The sequence below is a fragment of the Triticum aestivum genome, chromosome 7A (genome assembly GCF_018294505.1).
Source record: "Triticum aestivum cultivar Chinese Spring chromosome 7A, IWGSC CS RefSeq v2.1, whole genome shotgun sequence".
Classification (NCBI taxonomy): Eukaryota; Viridiplantae; Streptophyta; class Magnoliopsida; order Poales; family Poaceae; genus Triticum; species Triticum aestivum.
This window is the reverse complement of record NC_057812.1, coordinates 162,173,740-162,197,818: the sequence shown is the minus strand read 5'-3', so window position 1 is coordinate 162,197,818 and position 24,079 is coordinate 162,173,740. Positions and strand designations below refer to the sequence as shown.

The 24,079-nt window shown below is 43.9% G+C and overlaps 2 pseudogenes; both read right to left on the bottom strand.

The window, feature by feature from the left end:
* Positions 1 to 10,235: 10,235 nt before the first annotated feature.
* On the bottom strand, positions 10,236 to 10,776 carry LOC123151330 (putative ATP synthase protein YMF19; annotated as a pseudogene).
* Positions 10,777 to 13,683: 2,907 nt separating this feature from the next.
* LOC123154788 (chlorophyll a-b binding protein, chloroplastic-like) lies at positions 13,684 to 22,378 on the bottom strand (annotated as a pseudogene).
* Positions 22,379 to 24,079: the final 1,701 nt, after the last annotated feature.

Here is a 24,079-nt window from a genome sequence, read left to right as displayed (position 1 = left end):
GTCGTCCAGCGGAGCTTAGAAGAAGGTGACTCGGAGCCTAAGGAAGGCGACTCGCGCAGACAGCTGACTCCTTTTCAATAGAAAGGAATAGCCAAACCTACCCAGCTGGCTGGTCAATCTCAGTGATCTTATCGGCCGGCAAAGCGGAGACGGACGACCACGGTCCCGACCTTACCAGCACCATAGGTTTACTAATCAATGAAGCCCCTCAACCTACTATCTTTTCTTACAAACTCAACCAAGCCTAACCAAACCCCATGCTCACGACATGTTCTTGATATTGATTGAGTTGGAGGGAGTCAGAGACTACCACGGAATCCTTCCATAGTCACCCCAGTGACCTTCGTCACCAAAGCGTCACGACAGTTGCCAAGACCCCTCATATAATCTCCAGTGGGGATCAGTTGGAGCACGTAGGAATGCCGACCACTACATAAGCCACGTCTGGCTGAGGCGAGCAGCAAGCGGGGGAGAGTATTTTGAAGTACAAGAACGTTGGGGTGGGAGGCTAGTACTTAAACTAGGGTTGCTTCTTAGCGCTAATCTTGCGTTTTTCAGCAGTTAGTTGTAGCGCGCCTTCCCTCATTCTCTCATTTCGGAAAGATTTGGCAGTATTTTCTTATGATGACCTAGTCGAGAGAGTACGAAACATCATTGTAAAAGATTGAGTGGGATGGTTATAGTAAGGGGCGAACCAAGTGCTTGCGCGAAGAAGCGAATCAATCAGAATGCAGACAAGGAAAGGAATCGAGGCCCGGCCCGGTAGCGATGCCTCTCACGTGGATGGGAGTTACTTTTCTTTATCATCGTAAGCGTTACGAAATGGACCCACATTCCCCTTTGCTTTTCTTTTGCAACTAAGCTTAGAAACATAGTAGTCTTTCAAGCCATTAGAAAACTCATTAAGTGCTCTGTTGAGTGAATGCCTGTTGAGAAGCTTAGGTCATACATTTCCAGCTAATTAGAATACAACCATGAAGGTGGGGTTCGAATGCCATACAACTATTTATTCTGGTAAGTAGGATTGGAATGTAGTCCCTTTTTATTGGATCCGCCGCTCCGTTAAGTTAAATTCAAAGTAGGTGTGGGTCTAGGTAGAGGAAGTCATAAATCAAGTATCAAGTATTGTTATAAATATCGTATATAGTAGTTGCCAAACTCACAAGCATCACACACTTCGATCTACTTTATTGAATAACTTAGCTAGATAGAACCGACTCAAGCTTTTAAATGAAAGAAGCAATAATGGCATAATTTCTGTCTCAAGACCTCTTGCAGCTACAGCCAATGCAGCACCTCCTTGATCAACATACCACACAGCCCATTACGCCTTGCTCCAGTCGCAGTATAAAGAGAGACTAGAACCTACCGGGGAGCCCTCGGCAGAGTCCCTATCGTTGTTGCAACAATTACACACAGAGTTCCAGAATTTCACATTTGTGAGAAGAAAGGGTATGTGTGTTTGAAAGGAGTGGTGCAAGAACGTATTCTGAGCCTCAGTCAACACAACTTGTTTCGCCTTTTCCGAACAGCATTCTTATCAGGACCCTCCTTTATATAAACCACTCGTAGAGATATACCTGCCTGTGGCCTCAGATGAATACATCGATAGATAAGAAGGGAAATGCATCATCTAGAAAGGCTTACTGAGGTTTAGGGACGTTTGTGTGATGGTGAGTAAGCGTACGATCCATCACACAAACGTCACCCTTGAAACGATTGTCGAAAATGCAGTGGATTATCTCAAGTATTTGAAACATGACGTCGAGCTTTTAGGTCATATCATGGTCAGGGCGCAACAGATCTTTTTTGAGTACTACAAAGTTGACATAGTTGATAAAACTACCATTGCGGCTATGGCCTTTACCATATGGCGAATGAGGTATCATGACGATAAGAGATGGAAGTTGTACATTCCAACTAAGGAAGAAGACGCATTCATTAGGTGGGCATACTATGGTGGGCATGTAGATGTGTACAAGCCTTACGGGGAGAATTTGTATTATTACGATGCCAATTCGTTATATCCGTATATAATGAAAACATGTAAAATGCCCGGCGGGAAGGGGGTGTGGCATGACAATTTCTGTAACAAGAAATTGGACGATTTGTTTGGCTTTATACAAGCGTTGGTGTATATACCTAAGCATGTAAAGCGTCCTTTTCTCCCATTTAGAGACCTTGATGGGAAGGCTCTGAAATTCGGAGTTGGGTACGTGTATGGGTGTTACTTTAGTGAAGAATTAAAGCATGCTATCAAATTAGGGTATGATGTTACGCCGTGCTATGGGTACTTGTTTGAGCCTATTGATGGTCCATTTGCGGAATTCATAGATGATATGTATTCAAGGAGATTAGATGCTAGAGATAAACAATTAGGAGCCAAAAGCTATATACACAAGTTGAGCATGAACAGTGTGTACGGTCGTTTGGGTATAAAGACCGAAAGCACTAAGGCTGTCCTTTGCTCTAAGGTTACAAGTCAAGTGTTTATGCATAAGAAAAAGGGTAAAGTGATCGATGTACTCGAACTGGGAGAGTATAATTTAATCACTTATAAAGAGGACGTATACGATGAGAGCAATGGATGGAAACCGCCGGTGAACACGTGTCCTCAGATATTAGCATGCATTACGAGTTATGTCCGTATATATATGGACCAATTTGTGTCACGGGATGACTGCCTCTATACGGACACAGACTCTGTAGTTTTAGAGAATCCTCTTCCCGAATCTATGATATCAGATAGAGAGCTTGGTAAGTTTAAGCTAGAACACGGCCTTATTAGGCGTGCGATTTTTACTGCTCCTAAAAGCTACTTCTTGGAGGTCAAAGGGGGTAAAGATGTCAAAAAGTATAAGGGTGCACCGTCTGGTGTGGTTGAAAAAAGTCACTTCGTGAACTTGTTAAATAATGTTCACTCTAAATGGGTGATCAATTATGAAAAGAACTTTTCAGTGGATTGGAAAAATCTAGTCATACGGAAACGTATGAGCCAAATAACAATGAGATTGGGAGGGGCTAAAAGGGTACTCATCTTTAAAAAGGGTGTGTGGGTCGACACAAAGCCATACGTATTTACGAGTGAAGACTTGTTAAAAATGTTGAAAGATCAGCCTACTAGCAGTCTAATATTACAGCTGTGGGAAGATAATAAAAGGCTGAAGGATGCGGCTGAACTAAGCAGGGTAATCCGAGAAGGATTGAATAAGGGTAAGACTTGCGAGGATGATCATGTTGATGAGAGTGATTCTATAGAAGTGAAAGATCTGGGGGAAAAGAAGGGAACTAATAAGAAAGGAACTAATAAGAAAGGAACTAATAAGAAAGGAAGTGATAAGAAGAATGGAAGTGATAAGAAGAAAGGAGGTAATAATGATTTGGAAGTGACAGATCTGGGGGAAATGAAAGGAGCTAATAAGAAAGGGAGTGATAAGAAGAAAGGAGGTAATAACGATGTGCAATCTTCTAATAAGAAAGGAGGTTGATCTGCTAAGAATGATAGAAGTAGGAGTAGTAATAAGAAAGAGGGTGATAAATAAGCGTTGGATGAGAAACATCCTTCAGATTCGGAACCTATCGAATCGTATATGAATTCACGATCATTGTTCGAAGCCCACTCACTGGTGAGATAATGGGATGTGAGTTTGGGGAGTAGATCCGGATAGTTATCCAACCCTGTTTCCATTCCATTTGTATGTTAGAATAGTGATGGCTGCAGGTTGCCTCCTCACTGGATTGGATAAGAGTTTCGATTTGGAGGTGGTTGTATTTAGGTTTGCTATAGGTTGGATGCCTTCGAATAAACACAATAGATTCCCTACCTCACAACATAGGGTATTTGCTTCATATAACAGTAGTAGATGTTACGGATCCTATAACAGGTGGGTTTACTGCTTTCAGTGTTGGCACTGGGTTTCCATGGCCTAAAATGAGGGTTACAATATGAGATAGGGATTACTATCACATGCGTGGTACTATCTCAACATTAGTGTAGGTTGGTCACCAACTATACCACCTCTAGAATACACTGGAGCCTAGTTGTAGTCGTACTCTGTTTGCTAATTGCAGCACCCGTCTATCAACGGAACATTGAGAAATTCATTCTCTTTTCATTTCATATACGTCTATTCATTTGGCAGAACATACTTCTTAGGTGTTATATTTAGGTCGTGGTGCAAATATCCTATTTGTAGGAAAATGTGAAAGGTTATCCTGATCTATAAAGGTTATCCACCTTTCTCCTCTTCAAGCTTTGTGAACCCGTCCGCATTCTCTATCTACCTATATAGAGGTGGTGTAGTTTGTTCTCTAAGCCCACGGTTATCATGTCTCTAGATACGAATATTCACTAGAGGTGGGAAATCTCTTTCCTACAACCATGCTGTTGATAACTAGGATATCAGTGTTTTGGACTAGGTCCTGATATCAGGAAAATCCTCCAATCGAAATCCTAGAATGGATGAAATCCATATTTCTATGAATAGTAGATATATTATGAGATCCTATCTAACTGCATTTCTGAATTGAGTTTACGACGAGTTCAACGACATTTTCTCATGTAACAGTTCTGATTCGCTTCCCAGAGACCCTAAAGATTTGTCGAAGAATAAGTTCCCATCGTCTAATCCTCCTACTCAATCTGATCAAGATAAAGTCAAAGGAAATCAAGAGAATGTTGAAGTCAATAAAGGTTCCGGAAAGAAAGGAAAAGTTGATAAAGGTTCTGGAAAGAAAGGAAAAGTGAATAAAGGAAAGAAAGTCAATAAAGGTTCTGAAAGTGGATCTAGTGATAGTAGTTATGACGGTTCGATTCCTCCGAGTGGAGGAGGCGGCCCCAATGGTAGTGATAATAGTCCTCCTGGAGGTGCACCTTCTAACGCATCAAATCATTTTCACATTCTTAACAATTTGAGAGAGAACCTAGTGTATTCTATGTCTATACTCAATACTCAAATCCAGTATGATAGAGATAGATACAAGTCCTTGATAACTCATCGAACTCGACCAAGTGATTATGTGGTGCCTGTTTCTGTACAAGAACCTACTTCAAGGTTGACGTTCCTAACTGGAATTGGTTGGCCCCATCTGCCCCGTATTTCAAGGTTTTCATTCCCCAATCCTATTGGCTTTCACTATAAGCGTACTATTTCACTATATGATAAGTTGGTAGATCTACCAGATTCTCTTGGCTTGGTAGGTATGGCTTCCCTGACTAGAGAAGTGATCTTTGCAAACTTCAGGGAGTTCGGTGCTGGATTCAAATCTACAGTTAGTAAACCGAGCTATACTGCATCGCAAATGGAGATCACTACAATCTTTTATCACCCACTTCTGCGTTCATATGTATATATAGTGTTTATCACGTTAATACATACAGACATGATGTGCACGGCTTGGTATAAGCTAGTGGTTGGGGGCAATGACCCCCTGCTGATACCGGTTGTCATCGATTCTATATCTGTCAACCAATTCAATGATCCTGACTTGATTTTCGATGGGTTTCATAAGAAGACATATCTTCTTACTAAGGACGTGCAGGAAATCGTATTGGACGCGTTTCGTAACGATCCAACATTTCGCGATGTAGCAGATATTACTAATTACAATCCTGAAGGTGAGATAGCTAAAGCGAGGTTAGCGGGTGCTTTGATGGGTATCATGGTTTGTATGAGTTTCACCGCACAAATTATGATTAGTACAGTCGGTACAACATAAACACAGGTAAGGTAAAGTAAGGAAAGATGGCATATTAGGAATGGAAATAGGTAGGTACATGAATGATGATGAGAGATAGTGCACTGACTCGATACTCCTGAAATCCCGGAATTGGTCGTTGGATGGAGTCGTAAATGAGATGTATTCTTTTACAGATAAGAATCCCTCTTATGAGTAGGAATGATACTGAGACGGATTGAGGAACAATAACAAAGGCATCAGGTTGAGCTTGCGGGTCTTCGGCCTACTGGTACAGTAGAGTGTTTTCCTCTCCCTAAATAGGAAGAGGCTAACTAATGTTCTAGACGTCAAGCGGATAGTAACATATCCAATTGATTCCAAATCATGAACGCAAACCAAGAAACCGACCAACTTACCAAGAGTAAGTATAGATGAATACCATAAATTATGAACAGTTACCGACTTATTTTCTCTCTCTCTCGAATTGGATCTAGTAGTAATCACAACGCAACTTTTCTTAGGAGATTTCATAATGGTGGTTTTAGGAAACTTCAATTGATTAATGAGGTCAGGAGACTCTATAATTCGAATGATATGTGGAGAGAGTGGGGCGTCTTACCCGCATCAATCGATACCATGGTGTCGCATATACACGAAGGTTATTCTTCATTTCATCCCAAATTGGTATACAAAACCGATAAATATGGTAGGGGTGGTATGACTTTGCAGGAACATTTCACTCTTGAAAGGCAAGATGAGCTTGGGTATTGTTGTGCCAGGCGCCCACTCATCAATGCTGGTGATTGGCCTTGTATGGCTGCCCCATCCCTTTCAGCAGATGTACTACTTTTGAAAGCATTAGCGAATATCTTAATGCGGGAGTTTCTAGTGATAAGAAACAATCTTCCGCCTAGATTAACTCATTATAATGAAATGTTGGGTTTCCACGAGAGGTTCTAGGATGGTCAAAGTGGTGTAGATAAAATAGTCTGTGTGGATTTGAGTCACAGTATCCGGTATGTTTCTACGGAACGTCTATGGAATACATTAAAGTGTCTACACAATCTGGGAGTGATTTCCCACATCTTGAGGGAATTTATATCTCTCCCAATATATAATGCCGACACTAACATCCAAATTCCTCGTTATAATTGTATACCATTGATAGGTGAATTGAGTGACGTGCTCCTACATCTCTTTTTTCAGCATCAATTCGATAGGGAGGTCCTGAGCTGGTATGAAGGCGTTCTTTATACAAGATGGGACACCAATGTCCTTCTAGCTTCAACATGGTATGATTCATATCATCTTGACCGCCCTCAAATTCTAGACATCTTAAGGCACGTAAATCTAAGTGGATGTATTTCCGTGATCGAACGTGGTGGCGGGGAAACAGGAAATCCTTGTGGTAATGCCGTGGGAATAGGAGTTGTTAGAGCGAGGTATTGCAATGAAACAGATTGTTCAATAGATTTATTCATTGCTAAGGGTAAATGGCATTTTCATGGTCAAAATTCAAGAGAGGAGTTTCGAGCTTCAAGGATGTCGGATCGCACCATTCATAAGATAAACCCTTGGGTGCCCGATGAGGCACAAAACAGATAACCAGACTGTGCCCTGGGCAAGGAAATAACCATGGCAAGCCACGAAAGGAATGAATAAGCTCCCTCCGGGCTCTCCCTTCGGAGTTTCACGCCAGTGGAACTCACAAAAGCAGCACAGCTAATGAATCAATGAATCAGTGGGCAAATCGTTGTGTCCATACATTTGATGTGCCTTTTGAAAGTCGCATTTGTTTTCAACAATCGGAAATGGGAATATTCCATTCCATGGCATAGTTCTCAATGTTAGTAAACGGAGTGCGTTATCAACTCAATAATAAATCTCCCCTACACCGTAACCGGATTACATTCATTCAAGTTGGCAATCCCCTGATCTTTGCTTCCGGTGTGTGATCCGAATTGACATATAATGACCGTAGTTAGCAGGCAATGGCCAAGGTCAGTGCATCTCGAACTAGTGGGTCACTATATCTAAACTATCTAATACAACTATTGAATGCGCTTTGAATTGCACTTCTGCTCGTAACCACTACGAACCGGAAAGGAAGGAAGCTGCTTTAGAGGAGGGATGCCGTCAAACAAAGGATTTTTTATATGCTAAAGATACCGGTTCAATATGTCATTTCCGAAACCGAGGACCACACCGCTGGGAGGACAACTCAAGCACCAAAGACAAAGGTATCGCTCATAAAAGTGATTTTCATCGTAGTACTCGCTCTAGCGTTAGGTTCAATGCAGCGTGTAAATACCTCTAGCCCTAGGGAAGGGGGCGTGCCGTTCCCAATGGTGGAATTGCTTCTTGTCTGCTTTGCCGAGGAGAGCGCTCGCTACCCGATCCCCCTAAGCTAATGTAGTTCCCAGGTTGCCTACTAGATACCGTTTACGGCTATATCCGTGTAGGAAGCCGAGGAAAGAGATAATTGATAGTTGCCAAAACCACGTAAAAGAAATGAGATTGAACATATTTCAATTCAACAAATTTTGATTGTTTCATTATCAAATGCAAGGGATGTGGGACCAGGTTCTATTATTGGAGTTAAGCGGTGTAGGAGCCGTGCCGTTCCTGTGTATTAGCTCGTTGTTAGCAGCCCCGAAGGGCGTAAAGGGGGTAAAAGATTTCTCGGAAGCAGCTCTTCGCCTGTGGGAACTTGCTCTTTTCTTTTGTTTTAAAATGCAACCTATGCTAAAACAGCCGAATAAAAACCAAAAAGTAAAGAGGTGGATCAGTTGATCCTTTTCTCGATTGAATGCGCTTTCTATCTATCTATACCGGTACCAGGAAAAGCAGAATAAGCAGTTGAGCACCAAGAAATTCCTGTTTCAAGTAAGTACGAAGGGGCAAGAGAGACTGTCATAATATTACTATGGGAGACGGATCCTGTTAAGTCAGTACGAATGTGATACGAAAAATCCTCTTCCATTCTTTCCGGCTGGGCAACATGACTGATGGGAATGTTCGCTACTGCTTCGGCGTCCATCTCATACATATGTTCTCTGACCACCTCCATATTCCACGGCCTGGTTGCAGCATGGATAAGATCCAACACAAACATAGGTGGATCATTGGACCGCGGGCACAGCAGCGTCATAACATCTTGTTTCTCAAGAGTACGTAGCAATCGGTCCTTCTTGGAGTTCAACAAAATGAACAGTAGCTAAATTGGAACTAAGGTGACCGATCATCCACCGGTGGGTAGAAATATGAATGTTGACTAGGGTCCCCTATGCTCATTTGATTCTGAGTCGGCAGCATATCAAGCTCCTAGCCCCTCCTTAACAACCCTCATAGTGTTATGTCCCCCGATCGATAGCTTAATACATTTCAGTATTTGGCCTGCTTTCTTCATTTTCCTTGTGTAGGTAGAAACCTTTCTGGGTGTGTCAGCACACCAAATTATATGACTATATTCAATATGCCCTGATGTCCATAGTATCGTACTCAGACGACCCTGCCCTTAAAGAATAGTAGGATTACATTCATCGTTCCAGCTGTAAACACAGTTTCTAGTTTGACTGAATGAGAGTCATGCAATAGGCATCAGTAGGGAGTGCGAAAGCAAAAGCTAAGTGATCGGACTAACACAGAGTGCATTTCTCCCGGGTAAGCTTATGTTCCTGATATCTGATACCTATGTTTGCTCCTTATTTTTTTAATAATTGATCCAATTTATACGAAAAATACGTAGGTTGAAGAAGTTATCAAGAAAAATGATTGGGATCTTTCAATATGCTATTCTTGATATCATGTTTTTTATTCTTGATCCTATCAAGTATGGATTCTAGATTGTTAGTTGGAGCATCCTGACCAGTCTAGTTTATTGTGATATGATCCTGAGGGACTCTTCAAATACATGTAGGGAGTCACACACGTCTCCAACATATCAAATTGTATCTGGATTTGAGTCAGAGCATTTCCTCTAATTCCTAGCTCAGAAATATTTGCTTTATTTACTAAAGATTGGAGCACACAAGCGCACACGCAGTAATCTGATTGAGAAAATGGATAGTTGCTGCCATCGATATTAAAGAGTCTGTCTAGTGCCAAAAAGGTCCTTCCAAGGCCTGAGCTATCAAATTCATGTGATACACACTTTGCTCTCTGCGGATCACACTCAGCTTACTACAACTGAGGGTAGGATTGGTTGCACAACGCATGCTATCCATTTGTTATTGGTGATAGGAAGATGGCTCAATCATTGAACTATCATTGAACAACCTACTTCAGAAAAAACTTAGAGTTAACCATCTAGTGCGAAAGTGCTAGTTTCCCCCTCCCAGAGGTGAGAAGGGAGATATGAGCGTGGCGGTATCTTTTCCTCTTTTGATAGAAGCCCACATGCCCACTCTTCTATCCCACCTATCCACATGGGGTATCAGTGGCCTCGTGATCTCCATGAACAGAGATCACTACACAAAAACAACTATATGAAAAACTTGCTTGCTTCTTCGAATCTCAAAATAACAAAACATATAGAAAGTGTTTTTTTGATGAGACCATTCTCTTCGGGGAACCTATAGAAAGATTATCAGACGGCTTTCATGATATTATGCTTCCTTGCCCGTGTGGAACATGTGTGAGCATTATGTTTTTCCAACAAGTGATCCGACTGGAAGAAGTGTTATATGAGGACTTCGAGATCAAATAGAGAATCTGTCTCTCCATTCCTCGTGAGCCACTTATTTCTCCGAAATCAGATATCAGAGTGATTTTCCTCCTTTTTCCCAAATAGTCGACGGTCTTACACCATTGGGATACTTCGGATAAACTGGAGTACATATATGAGAGACCGGTGCTAAAACCTTTTCTCGAGATATCTTCCAGATTCTTAGGGTCCTTGCTCCGGATCTCGCCCCCCGGTGCGAAAGCAGTTGGTTCCGTAGTTTGAGAATTCTACTAATTCCAAGTATTCCATTATTATTATTAAATAAGAGAATATAAAAAGTAAAGAGGAGAAGACATAACCAGAAGAATTGTGAGAAATAAGTTAATTTATCAAGTTGAGGCATTTCGATTTGAATTTCAAATAAGAAAGAAAAAAGGACTCTGAACCGTACTTTTGCTATTTTATATCTATACAAAAAGAGATTTACTTTCCAAAATGGAATCTTTGCCATTTCTGATGTGAATGAGGGAGGTTGTCTGCCCGGGTAGGGGTGACCGGAACCCTCCCAAGTCATCGCTCAAGAAAGCACCATAGTCACACGAGAAAGAGTTTGGACTATGACGAAGACGAGCAAGCCTTTGTTGGGGAGTGATCGGGGAAGAGTCGAGTACAAGAGGAAGGTGGAAGGAAGAAAGCGCCAGAAGCGCCAGGTGCGAAGATAGACCATCAAAGAACTCCACAGCAGAGCAAAAAAGAGAAAGGCAAGGCTCGCAAAGAACAAAGGCTCAACCATCAGATCCAACACAAAGCCCTCAAGATATTTAGAGGCTTGGACTACTCTATCTAGTAAAAGAAAGGAAGCACAATGGGTGTTGCTCTATTTCTTATTAGTGAGGTATTCTTCTTCATTTCAGTATTATGGGCATTCTTCCATTCTAGTCTGGCACCAACAGTCAAACTAGGAGCTCAACGGCCACCTGTTACTACGAACTTGTTTTCATCTGGCAGATAAGCTTTTGAGAAGAGACCACTTTGATAACGAGCTTTCGGGTTGCCGTATTGATACCGCCCTTCGGGGTAACAGGAGAATAGCATGCACGGGAGAAGGATTTAGGGAAAGGTACCCACCTTTTAACGGGAGAAAGGCAGCTTATGTGAAAACTTCCCTTGTGGTTTAAAGTTCAAATAGATCAGGTGCCTATGTTGTTGATACACCGAAAGATACTAACGCTATGCTCCAATGCGGGATGAGGGCCAACGATTGTGATGAGTGGGGACCTTAGAGCTGAAAACCTACATACAGTGACCCTTATGGGCAGCGCCCTGGGCTGGCTATGTACGAGACATCAAACCGTCTCCCGGGTCCAAAGTTTCCATTTCCAGGCCTGATAGTATTCAACTAAAAAAAGTAGGGCGGAGAACTAGTAAGAATTGTGTCTGCCATTCAATTCGTGACGTGGATGATCCGCCGACGGAATCGATTAGGTGAAACGGCTCTGCAAAGTTTGTTTGTTCATAAAGGCTGCATGCAGCCATGCAATTCGTACTGCATGGCAATATTACTCTACCACTCTATAAATGGTATATAGATATCTTCACTTCATCACAAAGAAATTGAGTACTAGCACGCATTGTTATGGATGCTGCAACCGCAAACGGGCTTTCTGCAATTGCTACCGAAACGGAGCAACTGAAAAATGAGATTGAAGGGCACCGTAGAGTGCTAAACAACCAGTTGAGAAGTGTTAGAACAATGGATCCTGCAAAGAAAGAAGCGCGCATTCGCGCTACTAGAGAGCGCATAGAGGGTTTGGGGGAGAGGCAGGAAGCGCTGCGGGTGGAGCAGCAAGTGCTCTTTATTCGTCTAGCATCTCGCTAGAATAGAAGAGTCCGTAGACTCTTTTTAGTTTTCTAAGGTTGGTTTAAATTCAATAAGTGTCTGGAGACATTTGTTTTGATGTCAGGTGTTCTTTGTCTTAGTTTGATTCCGATCTACTCCTATGCTAAGTGTCTTTGTTTGGTTTGATTTCTTGTGTTTGCATGTATGGGCTAGCCGCCAGTGTTCAATGCTTATGTTAATATAATAACGCCAAAATGTGCTGCAAATTCATGTTCAAGTTGAAATAAGGCCGAAGGGCTAAGTGTACTACTGGAGATTATATATTCCAACTCTGAAGTTTCCTTTTGAGCCCCCGTTCTACTATGGTTTGGATTCTAGTTGAAGCGTGCGACCATCTATTCAGATGAGGAGACCGAGTAAGAAACCACTAAGCGGAGAGCAAACAGAGCAATCTCTATCTATGAGTTTCTCAACCAAGATCCACTATTCAACCAAGACCCGCTAACTAATACTTTTACGCGAGCTTAGTTATTGGAAGTTGCAGCCGAGGAACTCTTATCCCTAGCCATAGTTGTTGCAGCACAAGGCTTTGTCGCGATTGGGTCATATGTCAGTACTCTCACATTCCCCGTGGTCTCCCTAGTATGCTGAGCTGAACTGAAGTGAAGTGAAGCTGCGGGCGATGATGGACTGATCCCATGCTATTCAGGCGCCTAACAACGCTGGCTCCGACGGTGATGAGTCTGACGGTGGCTCAGATGTTTCTCTTCCTGATCCTTCAAGGTCCCCCGTTCCTGACATCATCCAAAGGCCGTTGGCACTCTCCCATCTGATAGTGCGGGCTCTGTGTGTCGCCTATGGCAACACTACCCGAGTGGTCTATTGCATAGTGGATCCACGGGTACCCCGTCACTGCTTCGTTTTTATCAACATCCGGTAAGCAGAACGGACAGAGAACTGTCCCGATTTCTCGTAATGCCAGGCCCAAAAGTCCTCCATCCACATAGCAGCAAAAGTAGGCATTTCTTTGATACTTACTCACCTGTGGCTAGATTTACCACCATTCGAGTACTACTATCACGGGCTGCCTCGCACGGTCTTCTCGTTCATCAGATGGGCAGACGGCTTTCCTTAATGGAGAGTTGGATGAGGAAATTTACATGGAGCAGCCAGATCAAGAGTACCCGCGCATTCGCCTAACCCCGGGTTTTTTCGATCAAAATGAAGATTTTTTAGAAAATAAGCCCAAAAAGCATCTGACTATGGGACGAAGAGCCTACCTTTCCTTCAGGGAATGCCCAACGGACCTGAAAGATGGTATCGGCAGTTTGATAATTGCAGCCCCAATGGTGCTCTGAGCTCTTTGAACTCAGTCAATGTGGGACCCTTTTGACAGGAAGTATGGGAAATATTTCATTGTTGCTGCAGTTGACCTATGCTAAAATGCCAGTGTTAATAACCATGTAAGTGTGTATTTCATTTCTTTTTCTGCAAAGTCATTCGTTGTCACTACTGCATGTATTTTATGCTCACTACTGAAATCGATGATGTCCTTCTGAAGCTAATTGAGAAGTTGTCGGTCAATATGTCGCCTAAGCAATTTAAGTTGGAAGTTCTTAAGGATATAGAAAAGGAGGATCAGGGAACTATGTTAAAGGGTCAAGTTAGGATATTTACTAATTAGCTGGAAAACTCTCAAGGGTCAAGGGAACAATTAACATAGTTTCGTGCTAACTCGATCGATAGATCCTTGGTTCGAACCCCCGAAAGCACACCATTTTTTCGCTCGCTTCAGATTGAACGGGAAAAAAAGAAAGACGGACCGGCCCAGCACCGCGCGGGGATGTGCGCCTGTTTGTTAGAATTGAAGAAACGGGCGCAGCGGGCGCCGGCTTTTAGATGCGGCTTTTTGGGTTTTTGGTTTTTGTCTGGTTTTTCCTAGGTCTACAAGAAACTATTTATTTTTTGAAGCACAATGCCTTTGAAAAAACAAATATGTACTTTCATAAGAATCACAATTGTATTTCTCGTGATAGCATAGATTTGCTTCCGCGAGAAGCACAACCCATGCCTCCGCCAGAAGCACAACCTGTGCGTGGAAGAAAAGCACAAGTGTGCTCCACTAGAAGCAAATATGTGCTTGTACGATAAACACAGATATGTTCGATGAGAAAAAAACACAACCATGAGCTTCTACGAGAAGCACAGTCTTACCACCTCGAAAAATGAATAAGACACAATTTGTGCGTAAAAAACCGTGAAACCACAACCGTGCTTTCGTTTTTTTTCTTCTGCCTTTTCTTTCAGTATTCAATGTTTTCCGGTTGTCGATTTTTTTGGGATTTTTTTGTTTTCTTTTTTTAACTAATCTGTAGTAGAAGAAAATTGAATTTCATCATCCTAGACAGAACCAAAATTAACAAGATATTGTTGTTTAAAATTTATTAAAAGATCTGTTGTTAGGAACCATCCTTTGGAATCAGAATATTTAGACTAATAACACCAAGATGTAGAGAGCAACTTAGCAAAATTATTGTTAGCAAAGAATAATTGTGTACAATGGAAACTCGTCAGGGTATGGATCCTCTTTTATCGGGCGACCATTAGAAAAGGTAGATCCTCTTTTAGTTGACAACTATTAACAAAAGTATTGTTAGGCCACGAACATGAGCAAATTTTTTAAACAATTAAGCTGATTTAATAATTGTATAACTCAGTCCGAACGCATGCCCCACCTGCAAAAGAAAGATACAATTGCTGCAGCTAACTGTTGCAACTGCGTCTATAGAAATCAGAGGAAGCTTATTTAATCAGCCAATTGACAGGTTCAAATTATTGTTAGTGCTAGCCTGCTAGGACCAATTGCACGTGTCAATTCATGCCAATAGCTGTAAATCAAAAGAAAGAAGAAAAAATAGACTCACCAGCTGCAAATACTCCAGGAATAAAGGTGCAAGCATGGCACTGGGCATGATTTATGTAGTACAACGATTGGGTGAGAGGGTTTAATTTTCATATTTCTTTCAGACAAACAGATGGAGATTACATGGTGATGTACGTATATGACAAACCCTTATTTTCTGTAAAGTGGTAGTGCAGATGACCAATGTGGTGTGAATTCCACTTCTGCAGATATCTTGTTGATGGCACTATTTTCTGTCACTATAAATACATCGTTGTATACTATTGTTACACATGATTTCATAGTTTGCCAAGTATCACAGAATTTGTGGTTGAGTACTTATATCCAAAAGCATCGTGTTAGTACTGAAGCTAATTTATGCATTGTTATTGGAGTTGCCTTAATGTTTCCCGTGCTATCAAGATCTACCTATGCTCTGTTTTTCACCATCTAAAATCATGAATAACCTGAGCCATTATCGTTTATCGAATCGCTTATGTAACCTCTAGTACTGCAGCTTGTTGCTTTCCCCAAGCAATTCAATTGGATATTTCTAGGGATCAATTCCAGGAAATCACATAGGTACCCTCAGTTTATCTCATTTTGCGGTTATTTGAATGACTATGTATTGTTGTATTGCCGTGCTCCGCGGATTGGCGTTGGCCGCCAACAACGACAAGGCTGGCGGCTCGGGCGCGGGCGTCATCAACCTTGATCTGTGTCCTATTTTTTCTTTGGTTTTTAGTTTTTGTTATGATCAGTGTCCTGTTTTTTCTTTAATAAATTGCAATGAACGACCGAAGCTCGACGAAGATGTTCTAATCTCATTGTATTTGAGTGTCATTTATTTAGCTCTTTCAAAATTTATAGTGTGGCTTCTTGTAACATGCCATTTTCATGTGTTTATGAAGATTGCAAAAAAGCAACTGGAATGAGCGACTGCCAACTTGGCACCGCCCCAACTTCCTTTGAAGAGGCGCCACAAGGTGGCGCCCCAACCCCTAGTTTACATGATGGTAGTACAAATCAGAGCACCTCGCCAGCTCACAACTCAACTCTAGTACGTGCCTTACTTGCCAGGCACAAAGTTGGTGGCAAATGCCCAGGCATTGTTGTTGGCAGGATCAGTGATATGGTCAGCGAGGTTCTCTAGCGGGCCCTTGCCGGTGACAATGGCCTGCACAAAGAAGCCAAACATGGAGAACATGGCAAGGCGACCGTTCTTGATCTCCTTCACCTTAAGCTCTGTGAATGCCTCGGGGTCGTCAGCTAGGCCGAGCGGGTCAAAGCTGCCTCCAGGGTAAAGCGGGTCAACAATCTCGCCGAGTGGGCCATCGGCAATGCGAAACCCCTCGACAGTGCCCATGAGCACAACTTGGCAAGCCCAAATGGCTAGGATGCTTTGCGCGTAGACGAGGCTGGGGTTGCCAAGATAGTCGAGGCCACCCTCGCTGAAGATTTGGGAGCCAGCCTTGAACCAAACAGCCTCGCCAAACTTAACGCCATTGCGGGCGAGCAACTCAGGGAAGACACAACCTAGGGCACCAAGCATGGCCGATCGGCAGTGGATCACCTCTTGCTCACGGTTCTTCGCGAAGGTCTCGGGATCACACTACTAGGAAAAGGGCTAAAGATAGGATTGACACTAATGGCGCACCAGAGATGTAGTGCGCCACTATTATATACTAATGGCACACCAGGTGGAGGTGCGTCATTAGTGTGGAAGACACTAATGGCGCACCAGACAAAAGGTGCGCCACTAGTAACAAAAAAAATTTCCATTTTTTCAAACATACTAATGACGCATCCTGATAAAGTGCGCCATTAGTAGTTAGAACTACTAATGGCGCACCGGCAACAAAGTGCGCCAGTAATTTGTTTTTTTTTACTTTTTGGCAAAACTACTAATGGCGCACTGTGCAACGGTGCGCCATTAGTATAAAAATTATTTTTTTACTTTTTTGCAAAACTACTAATGGCGCACTGCATTAGAAAATCGTGTGTCCTCTGGATTTACCGCACGTGAAATACCATGTGTGCATATGAATAATTGCATCATTTATCGGGACGAGCACGTGGAGTCTACCATATGTCCGGTGTGCGGCGTCACTCGATACAAGAAAAGGAAGAAAGCTTCTCGAAAATCGGTGTGGTACTTTCCGATCACTCCTCGTCTGCAGCGGTATTTCGCGGACCCTAAGGTAGCAAAGCTCCTGCGTTGGCACGCGGATAGGAAGGAGAAGAAGCGGGAAGATGACGGAAATGATCCGGAGATAAATAAAAAAGACAAGATGCTGAGTCACCCTAAGGATGCGAGCCAGTGGTGAGGACACTCGATCTCGATCCCCCTCCACCACCGCCGACGAGCACCCGGCCCCCCGCACCCTCCCCCGCTCCACCGCTACCAATGGGCACCCCCCGCACCCTCCCCCGCTCCACCGCCGTCGCCGATGATATTTCAAGTAACAAATTTGAACATATTTTTTTAAAAATTATTATTGTTTTTATAAAAAATATTACTGTTATGATTTAAACAAGTTTGAACATATTTAAACACAAATAAATATCAAACAGCATTTAAAATGCAAAAAAATAATATTGCGGAGCCTGGGAATCAAACCCAAGACCTCCTAGTGTGTGTGCTGCGTGCTGACCAGTCGGACTAGTGGGCGGGTTCTAATGTGGATTGGGTTAGGTGCAATATAACCTGTGCTCGAACTGTAATAAAAAAACATTCTAATGGCGCACCGCTGCGGGGTGCGCCATTGCTATCTAAAAAAAGATCTCTAATGGCGCACCGAGGAGTGGTGCGCCATTAGTAAGCTATCCTCCCTCTCCCTCGCCAGATCCCCTTCGACCCTCTCTCCCTCGCCACCAGATCCACCCGCGCGCTGCCCCGACCCATGACGCCGTCGCCCCGACCCTCACCGGACTCCACCCCCGCCGCCCCCACGCCCCCGCACCCCCACCCCCGCCGCCCCGACCCTCGCCAGACTCCACACCCCCACCGCCCCCGCGCCCCCACCCCCGCCGCCCCCGCGCCCCCACCCTCGCCGCCCCCGCGCCCCCACCCCCACCACCCCGACCCTCGCGCTAGGGTTCCTCGCCCCACCACCCGCTCCTCTCCTCCACCTCGGACGAGCGAGCGCCTCTTCCGACCCCTGCAGCAGCCGGCGACCTCGGCCCCGACGCACGCGCCCACCCCGCCGGCCCCTGTCGTCCTCCGCCTCCGGTCTCCCCAGCAGCAGCCGGCGAACCAAGGACGGTGTCGTGACCATCGTCGCCACCTCCCGCCGTCTCTCCCTGTGCGTGGCCGGCGGCTGCTCTCCTTCGACGCGCTGCCCGTGGTAAGCCCCTCTTCCTTACTCACCTCCATGTTCCTTGTTCATCTCTCTGTTCCCTGTTCCTCTCTTGTCCATGCTTCTATTTACATGGATCAATGGATGTTGGATAGATGGATGTGTGTTGATGTTAGGTAGTAGATGGTTTGCTTGATGGTTGGCTGAATTGTGCTAGTTGCTTGCTAGATGGATGGACGAATGGTGCGAGTATGTAGACAGCTTTTGCTACTGTGAAGGGTCAGTGCTAGTGTAAAGGGTAGTAGTAATTCGTTCCCTTTTGCTTCTGCCTGGTGCTAATTTGCTGTTGTTAGCTTTGTGTGGCTTCTTATTATTCTCTAAATCATTCTTCAAAGCAGGCTTTGCATCGCTTTAGGTAGTTTTCTCCATGTTTTATCAAGTGACATGTTAATAGCTTGCTAGTTTAGGATACATAATTAATGCCTTTAAATGGTGCACTCTGTAAATGCCTTTAAATATAACCTTGCTAGTTTAGGATACATAATTCCAGAGAAATAATCACATCAATGCCTTTAAATGGTGCACTCTATAAGAAATTAATAACCTAGCATCACAATTCAGAAATACTCCTGCTACTCATGTAGGTGCCGCATGAGTTTTTTTGGTTTTGTTACTGCTAGGTAGGTTGATAAGGAGAACTGCATATTTGACAGGCACAATGTCCTGTTTTTTAGTAGGAGCACATTTTACATACAGTTTGGAGTACTAGCTCAGATACTGGTTCAGATTTTGATGTGCTTGCTTGTTACTGTAAGTGAGTTTATAATTGCACCCACTTGCTCGTCCTCATATTTTCTGTAGCCATGCAATTTATAATTGCACCCACTTGCAGCAACTAGCTGGAATAGATTATGGCAAGTGAAAGCAACAAATTCTCTACAATTCGAAAGCTCAATATCCTTGCAGTAGGAAGAGCTTGCTTTAATTGAATTTGGACTTGGTGCACTAGCTTGGCAATTTTGCTTGCTTGCACCGCTTGAGTAGTTCTCCATCTAATGTAGTCAATAGATGTTGTCAAGTGATTGTGTCATGGTTTTGGTTCTGTTTTTAAAAAAAGGAAAGCCACTTGTTCAGGCTTCAAGAAAACATTTTCTCAGAATATTACTGCTAAGCCCAAGCTTGTTAATCGGCATGTACATTTCTGTCATATATTGCTAATGTCTGCTCAGATGTGTGCTTGCTATTGTCACCTATCTTTTTTTCTTCTACATGATATGGAACCTTATGATACTGCACCAATAGCCTTTATGCATCCAAGTTATCAAACTATGTGAACTAGAAACAGAAATAGAGAGAATTGATCATTACTTTTCTGAACTGTCGCAGAAGCCTCGGTAGTTCTTTCAAGTTCGTACATTGAAAGGCTTGTTTCACAATTTCTGAATTACTTGTTATGCCTCTGAATTACTTGTGATGCCTGTTATCATGCATGTTTTATGATCTGTTGTAAGGGTACTAATTGGTATCTTCTGCTGCTTATCAGAGATGGCGGGAAGCAGCCACCGCCGCTCTGCGACACCGCAGTACGAGTTGGATGCTTCCGAGTTCTTCACTATCATACTTGGGACTTCAGTATCATCCATGACGCAGGTATATAAAACGAGATATCTCCCCTTCACCCATCTCATTATGATATTTTTTGTTTGCTACAACACTCATTGTCCCAAACTGCAGAGGCTGCCTGACAGTTTTATGAACATGTTGATGGGTGAAGATCCGCCAAATAATGTGAAGTTGCGACAGGACGGCAGCGGGTTTCGCAGGCTGTGGGATGTGGAGTTGGTGATCAAGGAGGGCCACATGTACTTGTCTCATGGGTGGGAGAAGTTCTACCGTGCCTACGACCTACGGCTGGGGTACTTCCTTCTCTTCAGGTACGACGACGACGCCACCATGCTCATCGTGAAGGTGTTCAACACGACTATGTGTCGCATGCGCTACGCTGAAGATTATGATGCCGGTACGTTCTGCCTCTTCTTATTCCTCTACATTTGGCTTTGTCTCACATCGATTGTTAACGGTCATTGTTGCATTTGGACATGTAATGGGAGCAGCAGCAGCGACAATGGCTACAGCCAAAGCAGCAGCGACTATGGCTGTAGCGAAAGCAGCAGCGATTCTAGCTGTAGCGAAAGCAGCAGCAATTCCGGCAGCAGCATAGACAACAAGAAGGATGATCCGGACTGGAGTGCGGGAGAAGAGGAGCAGAGTGGGGATGAGGAGCTGCAGGATGACGATGGGCATCAGGCTGAGGATGACCTAGCGCTGGTGGTGGCTGACCAAGGGCAAGAGATGGTGGTGGCTGACCGTGGGCAAGAGATGGTGGTGGCTGACCATGGGCAAGAGATGGAGGTGGCTGAGGATGACCTAGCGATGGTCGTGCCTGAAGGTGGCCTCGCGATGGTGGTGGTGCCTGACAATGACCACGCACCGGTGGTGGCGCCGGCGATCCCACAGCTGGGCGACATGACCACGCCAATTGAGGTAGAAGACTACATCCCACTGCCTCCACCGCCTCCACCGCCTCGCCGCTCTTGGCGCATCAGGCTGAGGAAGGAGAAGGAGAAGAACAATGCATGAGAACTGAACTTTGTCAGGTATGTCAGATCTCCAAAATGATATATATATATATATATATATATATACTTAGTTACCTATGTTATCTCTAATATGCTTAGTTTCCTATAGTTAGCTTCATTTTACCTAAGTTGGCTCTAATATGCTAACTTAGAGCTTATATGCTTAGTTTCCTAGAGGTTAGCTCCAAAATAACTTATGTTAGCATAAAATGATCAAGTTTACATAATAAGCTTATAGTCTTTTTCTTATTCTTCTTCTTTTCCAAAATGACATAGGTTAGCTTCATTTTACCTAAGTTGGCTCTAATATACTAACTTAGAGCTTATATGCTTAGTTTCCTATAGGTTAGCTCCAAAATAACTTATGTTAGCACAAAATGATCAAGTTTACATAATAAACTTATAGTCTTCTTCTTATTCTTCTTCTTTTCCAAAATTCTTCTTATTCTTCTTCTAGTATTCTTCTTTTTCTTCTTCTAACTTCTTGTTTATCATTTTGCAGATTTGATTTAATTCACGGAAGCTTGCATGGATGGAGTGCTTCTTTTCCATTTGTGTTTTTATTTTGTATCAATGTGAAACTTTTGTGAATAGATGGATAACGGTGTTGGATGAACAATGTGAAACTTTTGTAATATGTAACGGTGGAACTATGTATTGGCTATGTATGTATATATGATGAAACATGTGTGTTGGCTATGATTGTTATATGGATGTTTGTTGTATATATATGTGTGTTGGATATCTCATAGGTGAAATAGTGACCTGAGATTAAGAAAAAAAATTAAAAAAATTGTTACTAATGATGCACTACCATGTGGTGCGCCATTAGTATAGCAGACACTAGTGGCACACCGTGAGTAAAACTAATGGCGCACTGTCTGATGCGCCATTAATATACTAGATACTAATGGCGCACCAGTGGTGCGCCATTAGTAAAAATTACTAGTGACGTGCTACTAATAGCGCACCGGTGATGCGCCATTAGTAGGCAAAACCGGTGCACCATTAGTAGGTCTTTTTCTAGTAGTGTCAGCTGAGAGTCCAGCTGTGTCCCACCCATAGTCACTGGGGAACTCGCCGGTCAAATAGCTCGGCGGCTCACCTAATAGTGGGCCAAGGTAGAGCACACGATCGGCACCGTACCATGGGCTGCTCGAAGCAACTTGCTTTGCCTTTGCCGCAGTCTTGCGCATGGTGACACGTGCCTCGCCGAAGAGGGCCGACAACGACACATTCTTCACCGCCTTGTCGGCGAAGGCCGGGGAGGAGAGGGACATAGTGGCCGCCGCCATTGGGCTGCTAAGACGGGAGTTGTCCCTTAGGTTCTCCGATGTAGTGAGGGAGATGCTTAGTGTGAGATGGCTTGAGAGCACAGAATAGAATGAGGGGGCTATTTAACGCAGTGTAGCGAGCAGAGGCCACCGGGGGCCTAGAAAGATCTGTAGCTGTGATGCCATTGGTGCGGCGGGAGTCTCAATAGGATCAGATACACTTGTGGCTATGGATAGCTGGCAATCTCCCTAGAGAGAGGTGATTGGGTTGTGTTGATGCAGTTAAGATCAGTCTACAAATTTGTGCAAAAAGAGTGCATCTGTGCTTTGTGACTAAACTATGTTAACCTGATCCTAAGTGCTTGATTAATTATTTCCGTGGGTAAGAAAAGGGTGTCATGGCAAAACAAGTGTATAATTCAAACGTGCGACAGATGTTATGTGCATGGTCTGGACATACAAAGGAAAGGCGTGCATTAAAAAAGTGAGGGTTGACTTTGAACATTTGTGTTCATGCTCATGAAAACAATGTAAACCTTTGTCATGAAAACTTCTCAGAAAAATAGTTATCTCTTTATATAAACCACGGTGCCATAAAAACAAAGTGCCAAGAATTAGTGCAATGTGAAAACGTGACACAATAGTGTTCAAAAGTGCAATTTGTTCTGTAATCCGACTAACTTACTAAGAGCATCTTCAACAGCCGTGTCAAACTAGCGCCGCGCCGTAAAATTTCCCATTTTAGCACGCACGCAACCGGTATAGTGGCCCCAGCGGGCGCGCAAAAATCGCGTGCGCGGTATATCTAGTTCAGCGCGCGGGCCGAAACTGCATCGCGCGCCGCTTATTTGCTGCGCCCGCTCCCGCGCGCTGTACTCTCGCGCGCTCGCTCGCAACTCACCCCTCCCCCCTCTCCAGCCGCGGCGCCGTCGCCGCCCGCGCCATCCGGCGACCGTTCCGGCGCTTCCCCGGCCTATCCCCACGCCGCGGCGGCTTCCTCCGCCCCCTCTAGTCACCGCCGCCCTTCGCGCGCGTTCGTCCTCCGACGAACAGCGCCCGGGCGCTCGCTGCCGCTCGACGCCCGCAAGGTGTTCGACAAAACGCCTGCAAGGTATGTATTACTCAAACTTCATGAATTTGGTGCATGTTGATTGTAGTTTTTATAGCATAGTATTGAACATTGTAGATGAGTTCGTCGTATGATTCTTCCGAAGAAGAATTTGATATGGAAGAGGAGGAGGATCTTACAATGATCCTAGCTATGCACATCAATAAAAACCGAAGCATGGTGGTTCGGTTATGGGTCGGCAAAATTTTTGGAGGGATAGGATTGATGCCCGTAACAGATTGAAGAGGCACTATTTCATGGATAATCCCACATACCCGGAGTCGTACTTTCGTCGCCGGTTTAGGATGAGCACCGAGTTGTTCAGGCGCATTGCAGAGAAACTAGCGAGCCATGACCGATTTTTTTCAGCAAAGGAGGAATGCTGCCATAGAGCTCGGGCACAGCACCTTTCATAAGGTGACAGCCGCTTTGCGTATGTTGGCATACGGTATCCCGACTGATTTAGTTGATGATCACTTGGCTATGGGTGAGAGCCAAGCCATCATGTGTGTCAAGCGCTTCGCAGTCGGAATTGTGCAAGTATTTGGCCAGGAGTATTTGAGATCTCCCAATGCTGAAGAGCCACAAGGCTATTGGAGATGAACAAAGCCCACGACTTTGCTGGTATGCTTGGCTCAATAGATTGTATGCATTGGAGTTGGAAGAATTGTC